The sequence below is a fragment of the Prinia subflava genome, chromosome 4, assembly GCF_021018805.1.
Source record: "Prinia subflava isolate CZ2003 ecotype Zambia chromosome 4, Cam_Psub_1.2, whole genome shotgun sequence".
NCBI lineage: Eukaryota > Metazoa > Chordata > Aves > Passeriformes > Cisticolidae > Prinia > Prinia subflava.
The window spans coordinates 45,779,571-45,788,409 of record NC_086250.1 but is presented as its reverse complement, the minus strand read 5'-3'; the positions used below and the strand labels follow the sequence as shown (position 1 = coordinate 45,788,409).

At 43.1% G+C, this 8,839-nt stretch overlaps 1 protein-coding gene across 1 annotated transcript in view; it reads left to right on the top strand.

Moving 5' to 3' along the window:
* The first annotated feature begins 8,362 nt into the window (after positions 1 to 8,362).
* The window catches only part of CNTN1 (contactin 1), a 227,315-nt gene continuing 226,838 nt past the window's right edge, over positions 8,363 to 8,839 (top strand). The window contains exon 1 of the mRNA XM_063396635.1: positions 8,363 to 8,548. The gene's annotated coding sequence lies outside the window, so the exon portion shown is untranslated. The remainder of the gene's footprint in view (positions 8,549 to 8,839) is intronic.

Below are 8,839 nucleotides of genomic sequence, written 5' to 3'. Positions count from 1 at the left end.
AGAGTTTGCCATTTACTTTGGAGCTCATCAGCCTGCATACGGGTATAAAATGCTGCTGGAGACTGGGCCAGTTGGGTAAACTGCTATCCTAAGGTTACAGGCAGCTTCTCTGTGGACTGCTCCCTCCACACACACCCCAGCAGGGACTCCCGCAGGATGTGTTCAGCCCAAAGACAGGAAACACTCCCTGTTGTATGCATGAATGAAAAGCATCAAGATCCAGTCGAACAGGGTGATAAAATCCAGAAGTAGCAACATAGATGTTTTGTTGCTTTTAATTGTGAATTCTAAAAGGTCAAAGACTGTGAACTTGTATGTTTCTAGCTGAACAAGCTTATATTATCACTCTTTAGAAATAAACTGTTGACTAAGTGGACTGACTCACACCTGGATATTTAGAAAGCAAGTGAGTCTCACTGAAGCTCTTGACTCAACAGGAGGGACCACAATCTGAGTGCACTATAACCCATGTAATAGATCATAGAGTTGTTGTTTACATGCTGCAAAATTTAGATACTGTATTAGCAATAAATCTAATCACAATCATCCACATAATCACTGTGTCCTACTTCTGGTGTCTGGCTGAGAGCCTTCTCTCCACTACTCTGCCACTCTAAGCCACATAGTCTCTACTGATCCTCTCAACTACGCAGGTATTAACACCACGCCAAGGCAGGCCCTTGTCACATCTCTCACACATCTTCCCATTTTGACTCTGAGTCACTGCTAATTACCCTGAGTATTCTTTTCCGACTGCTTTTGTAGGCAGGCAACAGCATTTTAATCTAAATCATCCTCCCTGATTTTCTCAGTATCTATTACGAGGAACTTAAAAAAACTCCTAGTATTTAACTTTTACCTTTCCTCAGTATATGTTAGGTTGCTGTATGAAGAGGTTAGACTGGTCTGTTACAATTTGGTCTTGACATATCTGAAGAGAAGCAGACAGGCAGGTTAACAAAAGGACCTAAGTGCCACCTAACTGTCATTTCAGATATCTAAGACTTGTATCATACTAACTCATAGCTTCTAATAACTTAAATTCCCTGGCTTTTATGTTTCTTGTAGGAAGTGTTTATTTTCCCAAATATAGTCTGCATCCCAGGAACACTTAGCTCCTAAATCCCAGCAGGATTAAGAGTCTCCAACTGAAGCTTCAAGGAAAATAAATGAAGATTTAATGGGAGAAACGTGAGGAAGAAATTATGTAATTTATTCAGGATAGAGACCTTCAAGTTGTGGTTGCTGTTCAGAACAGTTTCTACATGTTTTGTTAGAACGTCACTGGATGAAAAAATCCCAAAACAGATGGATAATAGACTGAATTTATATTTTTCTTTCCCCACTACCCTTTGAACCGAGGAATTGTGTACATTGCAGTGTAACAATGCAGTTTGCTGTGATTAGTCACAAAAATGTTAGGAACTAGAGAGGCATTAATTGTCAGCTGTAATTGTTGGGGTTTTTTGTCCCCTGAGGTATTGTATCTGCTAAGCACAATTGCACCAAACCACCAAGGAACAAATCCTAACTTCACTGGAGCATTTTATTACCTCTCCCTTTATTTCTTTACTTTTGTGTCCTTTTAGAAGAAAAATACCTTGCCTGAAAAAACATGAGTGAAAAAGTATAATCTTTTGAATTAGAAGTTTCTGGTAGAGTTTAAAGATTAGCATTTTATTAGAAGATCTCAACTACTGAGCAACCAATTTTAATCAGTCTTATGAGAATTCTTTACATTAAGTTTTGTCATTTTTAGTTGAGAAGATTAAAGACCTTTTGGAGCTCAAAAAAAAATATTTTATTGGATGAAAATTAGGACATAGTCCTTTTCATTATTTTCTTCCAGACGAAAATTGTTCTAAATTAATTTGTACACAGGAACAGGCATACATGCCTGTATTTATCTCAATATCATCTCTCTCTATCATATATCTATATCTTTACCTATATGCACATCCAGTCAAAAAACAGTGAACAAACAGATTTCAGATATGAATGGAGGTTTCAGGGTTGTAGCCTTTTCATTAGCAGTAGCAGGTATGTGACAGAATTCTATGTCCCTCATGTTATAGCTGTAGAGCTACAGCCTGCTTTTCAGCATCCACATTGTCGAATAAAAGCTCGCCATGGTATTCACACAATGCCCAATCTTACCAGGACACAAAGAAAGAAAAGCTGTACAACTTTTGAACCTGAAAAAGCTGAGGTTAGGCTGCCTAAGACAGGATATTAAGAAAACAAAGACATAGAGAAAATGTGAGATTTAAGCAGGGCTGTTCTGCAAATGAAATAAGAATTTAAACTAACTGAAGGTGATGGTAGTCTTCGGTGATGTATTTTGATGCTGCTCCACTACTTCATTTTGATACACCTTCAGGCAAGTGTGCTGGCAAGCAGTAAACTTGGCTGTCTTTACCACTGAGCTGATATTGTTGTTGTTTTGTTTTAAACATTGGAATGGTAAGATCTTCTCAGAGTAGCTTTGCAAGCACTGCAGCCTCGACACAGACATGTCCATATTCCCCATCTGAAGACAATGGCAGTAACAAAGAAGCCACCCACTTCTGACCTTGGTGGCAACTAACAGCAGAGATAACAGTAGACATACAATTTTTAGCACTTATCTTTCTCCCATTTCCTCCCAAAATCAGACAGGGCTGTATCAGCTTCTGTATCTTCTCCTGTCAGGCAGATTTCAGATAAGATTTAGGAAAAGGACGTTAAATCTCACATTGCTAATAAGCAATGATTAGCAGGCTAGTGCAAATATAAATATACTAGAAGTCCAAGGCATCTGCCACGCCTTAGGGAAAGCATGTGATACTAAGTATATAATACACAGGTACCTTCTGTGACTGAGAGTCTTCCATTAGAAATTCTCCTTCTAGAGGAGCTTCTTAAAATATCATCAAAGAATTGTTTAATACTATTCAGAAAACTGGAGCATGCTGTAGCCTCAACAGATACACTGAACCCTACTGCACAAAAATTCCTCTTTGAAGAAAATGAATTCTTTCTTTTCATATGTCTGATGAATCTTTTATTTTAAAAAGCAAATAAAAAATTACATAGAAGTATGCACTATGTATTTCCCTCACAAAATGATGCTGAAAGAACATAGTAATCCAGAGTCCAAAGTAATTATGTTCGCATTTTTACTGAGGTTTGAATGAAGTGACTTTCTTTGAAATCTGTGTATTTTCTTGTGAACGTCTTACACTGCAGCATGATTTCAATAGTAGAAAGTGCTTAAAAGAAGTTATCAAGACAGGAGAACTACGCTCCATATCTTTCACAGTCTGTTACTGCACAAGCCACTTAGGTCGTCTTAATTTCAAAGACAGTAGATGTGCTCTTTATTCTCCATTCAACCTGGCTTTAAGTGCCAGTCTCAGCTCTGATTTTAGGTAATCTTATCTAACTTCTCTCTTGCCTATAAAGAATATGGAAAACGTTTAGCATTTCTGAAAAAAAACAGGGATCTAGTTGCTGAGACATTTGCAATTCATCTAGTGATTTCCATCTGTCATTTTGTATCCTAGATGCATATAGTGAAACGAAGATACTAAAATCTTGCCATACCTGTGTCTTTGGAAGAAAAGTTTTGAAGACAGGAACCCTGGAGAACATCAGGAAATGCACTCATGGTCACTATGAAAAAAGAAGAGAAATTTTTACTTAGCACCCCTTAACTGCAAATTATGCCTAAATCAGTTGATTGTTTTGGACATAAAGAAATATTGCAGAGATGCTGTATTACATATATTCACTTTTTATAGTGACTGAGACAGGAATTCGTAGAAGAAAACCCAATAAGCCCTTGCAAAACTCTATTGTGTAAGATTAGGGTGAGAAAACTAACGTAACACAATACCTCTTAAAGACTTGCACTAAGTACTAGTACTCTTTTTCCGTTATGTTTATGCAGATTTTCACATATGCTTAAAGAAAACCGAAATATTTTCCCTATATATGAAACTGTCAGTAAACTGCAGAATTTTGTGTTCATGAGATGATGGTTTATCACCTGGGCTACATGAGTAACTGTGGGAATCAAAAGTAATCAATAGAATCAACATCACATGTGAGAAATAGCTGATACACAGTCCACTTTCTAGAAATGTTTGGTTTTGTTTCCTCCTTTGTTTTGCTGTGAGAAGGCTGTGTCTACACGTCTGGCTATATGCATCCATGGAATATGGACTGGACAGGTGAGTGATTGTAGTTTTGACTCTGGAGAGAATCTGGGCAATTTCTGCTTCTCTGAAGCTGAACTTGAGTTGCCTGTGCTGTAGTATCCTGGTAATAGCTCATAGAGAAAAGAATTTCAAGTGAAAGTTGAATATTTTCATTTGTGAGTAGATTCACAGGAAAGTTGAGATCTGCCTGCTGAGAGGAAAATCTAATTTTATATTCACCCAACCCAAGACATGATGTGACTGCTCCTTAAACAGACTTAACTTACAGCAACCTAATGACCAAAGTTGGACTGGTATCCAGAGCATATGGTACCAGTCAGTGATCAGCAGACTGTAAACATATTATCATGTCATCCTCTTAATTTCTCTCCTGCTCCAGTTCTTTGTCAGATATTAATATTTTTGTTTGTACAAAAAAACCTGTCTGAGCTCTAAGCTACTTTTTTTGCCAGACCTCAAGTTCTTAATCCCTTCTGAGGAGGGATATAGCGACAGTATTCCCATTACAAGAATGGTTGAAAAGGTTGTTTCTCATTAAAAGTATCTAATTTTATCCTTTAGCATCCTATAAAATGTCTGAATCATTTTCCAGAAACATTTGATTCATGAAAGAGATCAAGCATAGAAAATAACAGCCTCAGTGATTAAGCTTCAACCTATTGAGAATAGACTCATATGATACAGAATCTAATTTCAACCTTAAATCTTGCCGTATGTTCTATTTTAAACTCTGTAATTAAAATTACCTTTCTGATGTGTTTCATTCTCTCTGAAAACCTTGGAACTCAACAAGAATAGTGTTCAGCTCAGTTAAGTCTGGCTCTAAAACTTCCTTTCATCTGAAAATATTTAATATCATGGGAAATATTTTGCAACATTTGGGAGCAATGAAAAGGAACTTGCATGTGTCAATTTCATGGATGATAGGCTTGGGTATAGCCAGAGTTCAAATTATCTCTGCAAATATACATGTGGAATTCAAATAACCAAGGATTTTAAAATGGATTGTTAGCATTGCTAGCCTTCTTTCAGCAGCATAAGCTGCAGCAAGATTCTTCAAAGGAATACCCTTAATCTATTTGAATGCATTACCCTCAACCAGGTAAGACTCCGTAGACACAGAGTTGAAGGGAAAATTGATTGTTTTTTTGTAAAATTTGCCATTGGAACATGACATTCATTCTTTGCTTTTAGTAATATCCCAAGGCAGCACTGGAGTATGGAGTAACATATGGTCATTTCCGTATGTTTACAAGAAAAGCCATTTTTCAAATAAACAGCCATTAGCAAAACAATAGGGGTTTCTAATCTCATTAATCCTCTAAAAGATTTCTGGGACTGGGTAAGGGTATATAAAGCTCATGCTGGCCTCTGTCTCCATTTTATTACAATAAGAGAAAGCTGCTGTTCCTGCTTCATATTCCCTTCCCCCCCCCCCTTCCTCCCATGGTGGATGCTATGAGTATTGTAAAAACATGAAGTGAGGTCAGTGGTTGCTGTCCCTCTGTAAGTGCTGCAGGCAGAAGCTATGCCTGTTTCATCCTTCTGTTTGGATCCCAAATGACTTTTGACTCTTTCTAGGGAGCAAATCCTTCACAAGGATCAAGTATCCAGGGATGTAGGTATGTGTATGAACTAAAATATACATTGATTGTAGGAACAGTGTTATGGAATAATGAGCAGCTGATGATTACAAATGCACAGGGTGCTGAAAGCACTCTGTTTCTGCTTTTTGTATGTCTTCTCTTCCCGTTTTGCTTTACAGACTCTAGTGAAGGACGTTTGAATCAAGCAAAGGGAGAGACAGACGTTCTGTGCAGTGCAGAGACACCCACTGGTGTATTTAAGTAAAAAATTACCCTGCTTCAGAATGTGTAAGACAGCCATCTTAACTTCTGGCAATGAAATCATAGACTGAAATTACTGAATATTAGGGAGGAACATCCTTCAGAGTACTGTAAGTGTTAAATGCACAGTGGCAGTATATAGCAGCCCGTGCTGTACATCAGAGGGGCCATGCCACAGCACTGCTTCACCAACTCATCCTACAGCTGACTTGGTGTTTTAGAGCTTCTAGCAGCAAATGCAGCCTGAGGCAACTGAATACCATTCAGGGCAGCTGTAAGACTGCTTTAAATCCTCGTAAGGGCTGAAACATATTATGGTCCTCACCATAAGAAAGCAGCTAAGGTGTCTAAAAACTGATGTTCATGTGAGGTCTGTGCCAGAGCTTCAAAGCTCTCTAATACTTCAAATGCCTTCTGTTTCATGACTATATACTATGTCAATATGCATAATCTGACCTGTTTACCTTAATATGCTGTTTGGTCTTTATTTCCCATTTTTTTCTGCTACCACTTTTGCTACCACTCAATTTTTTCCCTGGCATGTAATCTCTGTGCCTGCTGCTTTGAGAGCACACCAATGATGACTATGTACACATACAGTGGTCAGTATTGGATTAAGACACTGGAATTAAAAGATCCAAGTCTAAATCTGGAACGATTACATGAAAATGTACTGGGTTGGGGTTTTTTATGAACTATCTTTTTTATTCTTGAACAAGTTTCTGATCCCTATGGTTGTGAGAGTATGAACTCACTGAAATGGACATAACCGTATTTAGTGCAATCAGCAAACAGTAAAGCCATAAAGTCAGTGCTATCTTGTGTTTTAGACTTCAAACCCTTTCAGACATGTGAGAACTACCCAAGATGACAGCTGTAAGTGAAGTAGTCCTCCTCTCCTTACTTCAAGTGGCTGGGAAAAAAGGAACTGCAGAAACCTCATTTTTCATAAGGGGAAATGTACGTTGCTTTGGTGTTACTTCCACCATAAGGATTGATCATGAAGAAACAAGGGGCCTCAGGCAGAGAGTCTTGGAGTAGTTTAAGTTTTTCACTCTCTGGTCGTTACTGTCATGCAGGTGGTGCAACCTAGTCAAGTGTTATTTCTGCTGTGTATGCTAGTAACTGTGTCTTATCTGTCACTCTCTGTAAAGATAAAGTGTCATGGTTGCAGCCCCTGCTACCATCAAAAATAGCATTTCACATACAGGGTGAACTCATGTCTCAAAATTTTGCAGGTTCCATGTTCCATCCCCCATGAATTCCTCCTGCAGCAGATGTCACAAATTTGGCAGCTCATGACTTTCAGTGGATCATGTCTCTACTTCTCTGGACCCCCCTTCTACAAGGGGATATGCAGCAAGCCCCATATTTGTCTTTTTTTTCCCCCTCTGGGAGTTTTGATTTCTGCAATTTATAATGTGGAAAATACCATTAGACTTGGGCTCAAGGGACAAGTAGATGCTTTAAAAATAAATAGTCTTTGTGGTAATGAAAAAGAATTAATAGATATGGTCCTATATAGAAGACACAAAGTTCAAAAAATAATTTGAGGCTGAAGACAAATGTCATTTCAAAATCATTCACCTAGTTTGTGAGGAGGATACGGATTGAAACTTTGAACCTGGCCTTGCCGAGCAATCTCTCGGGGTTCCCGAGCATCACGAGTCTCGCCCAGCCTTGAGGTCTATCCCGTCTCCCGCCTCTATTTTGACGCGGTCCTTGGATGCCAAAGCAGTTGAGAGCCACGCTCGGGGTAGAAGATCAGCCTAACTTGGGCTTCACCCGCCCTCTGGGCATCTGCAGCGCGCACGCCTGTGCCGTATCACTCTGTGCCTGTGGCTGTGGCTGTGACTGTGTGTGAGTGTCTGAGGGAGCAGCAGCCGGTGCCGCACGAGCTCCCTGCACAGCGCGGGCGGCCGTTCCTCCCGCAGCCGTGTGTCACGGCCAGCCCGCCGGGCGCGGACGGAGGCACGCCGAGCCCCCTCCGGCCCCGGCCCCGCTCACCTTCGCCCCTCCCGCTCTGCAGAGGCCCCCCTCATCCCGCCCACCGCAGCCAGGGCTGCCGGCCGGTGCGCGCCTCTGCCCCGCGGCACTCCTCGCCCCGCTTTCACCGCGCCGCTCCCACCACGGCTCGGGCACAGGGAGCACAGCACCCCTTCCCGCCCGCTCCCCCGCTCTGCCTCCATCGCCCCCGCTCTGCCTCACCGCCCCGCTCGCGCGCGCTCCCGCTCGCTCGCGCGCTCCCGAGTGACATCACCCCCGTCCAATCAGCCGCCGCCGCTCCCCGCGCCCCGCTCGGCCCCGCTCGGCCCCGGCGGCCCCGCGCGCGGCCGGGGCGGGGGCGCGCGGGCGGCTGTCAGCCCAGCCGAGCCGGGCAAGGACGCGCCGAGCCGAGCCAGCCGCGCCGTCCGGGCACGGCCGTCCGAGACGTGCCCGGTGCGCAGCGGAGGTGGGGACGGCGCGGGCGACAGCCCGGCCGTGCGGCGGCATCGCCAGGTAGGGCAGGGCTCGCTCGGCAGCGCAGCGGGGTCCCGCGCTAGAGCGGCAGTGACAGCGGCGCGCAGCCACCGGCAGCTCGGTCCTGGGGAGGGGGCACCGCCCCGGGTGGGACCCCTCAGCGGCGGCGGTCACAACTTCGCCGCTGCGGCCGGGGGAACCCGGGAAGCTGGGGCAGGTGCGGGGCGGCGGGGCAGCCCAGAGCCCCGCCGCGGCTCAGGGTGGAACCCGTTCCTTTGCGGCGGCCGGGGTGGCGGCCCTTACCCGGCACGGGAAGCGGGGCGGGCAGGG